Raw genomic sequence first — 1,723 nt, 5'->3', positions numbered from 1 at the left:
GGTCCACCTCGCTGGGGTTGCAAAATGGCGTCCTGTGTAGTCATGCGACCTGGAGGGTTCCAGAACCTTCGTAAATATAAAAGGCTTTTTTACGTCTTTAACACGTAATACTATTAGGAACATTGCTGGTGCCTGTTCAAGATTGTAGCAGCCAACTCTCCACTGCCTAACACTTACCTAAACTTAATTATAGGCAATAAATATTTTCAGAAGACTATTCTACAATCATTTTCTTTTGAGACTTTTTTTTTCATTCAATTAAACTAGATTATCAGAACTTCAGACCTAGACAAAATAGTTTTGATCTCTTTTAGAATCCATCCGCTAATCTTTATTTTGACATTATGCCATGAGGCTAAATCAAGGATTATGCTACAAAATAAGTCAACGAGACCAGTTTTACATTTACTGTACAATATTCTTGAAGGCACTCATTATATCAAAAAAGAATCCTTTTATGAAAACTGAAATGAAAATTGTTTTTGGTAACTGAAATAGCTGATTGTTTTGAATTGTAAGAATAGTGTAAATTATAAAATTAAGTCTATGATGGCTGCTAGGAAGCTCAGAACCAAATTTGCAACCCAACTCTAATTTAAACTATGAGCCTTACTGGCATATGTTGACTTTTATCTTAAATAACTGTGTTATCTTCCATTTCCCTAATTATTTTTTGTCTTATGCAGTAAATAACACTAAAAGCTGCTCAGAGCCTTTTCAAAAAGAATCAGATATATACGTTAGGTAAATGAAAATAGTACTCCTGGCCGGGCACGGTGACTCACACCCACAGAGCTGATCCCAGCACTGTGGGAGGCCAAGGCAGGTGGATCACCTCAGGTCAGGAGTTTGAGACCAGCCTGGCCAACATGATGAGACCCCACCCCTGCCCCGATCTCTACTAAAAATACAAAAATTAGCTGGGCGTGGTGGTGTGCTCCTGTAATCCTTGAGTCATGAGAATTGCTTGAACCCAGGAGCTGGAGGTTGCAGTGAGCCGAGATCATGCCACTGCACTCCAACCTGGGTGGCAGAGCGAGATTCTTTATCAAAAAAAAAAAAAAAAAAAGAAAAGAAAGAAAGAAAGAAAGAAAGAAAAAAAGAAAAGAAAATCGTACTCCTGACAGAAATGTCTCAGGGAACATCTCTGTGGATAGAGGAGGGGAACACAGTAACTGCTCACTTATAAATTCAGTCATCCAACAAATGTCAATTGAGAATTTAGTGTGCCAGACGGGATTTGAAACATTTATTAAATGCTTAAAATATGATTAAGTGTTTCATGAGAAGAAGGCAGACATTATCCTTCAGAAATTTACAATCTAGTTAGAGCATACACATATGTAACTTTTTAATTATTGCCAGATTTCCAGCCTCTTCTTAAGGAAACAGGGTAATAAAAAGTGGAAGAAAGGAAATGATAAGAATTATGGTTTCTCTTGGTAGGGGAGCGCTGACCAAGAAGTAACATGATGTACAAATACAGAAAAAACTGTCTTATACATACTATCATATTGTCAGATACATAGGGAGTGTATTTCCGGGTTCTATTCTGTCATGCTGTAGTTTCTTTTTAATAAGTTCTTTTGCATGCTTTTCCCTATAAAGCACTCTTCCCCCTCCCTAACTATGCTTCGGTTTCATCATTATAGCAAATATGCAGTTGCATGTGTTCCTTCAATAGAAGTTTATTAGGTATCGGAAATTGTCCTGAGGTTATTAA

The sequence above is a fragment of the Aotus nancymaae genome, unplaced genomic scaffold, assembly GCF_030222135.1.
Source record: "Aotus nancymaae isolate 86718 unplaced genomic scaffold, 86718_ANA_hifiasm-v0.15.2.pri h1tg000004l, whole genome shotgun sequence".
NCBI lineage: Eukaryota > Metazoa > Chordata > Mammalia > Primates > Aotidae > Aotus > Aotus nancymaae.
Note: the sequence above shows the minus strand (reverse complement) of the source record.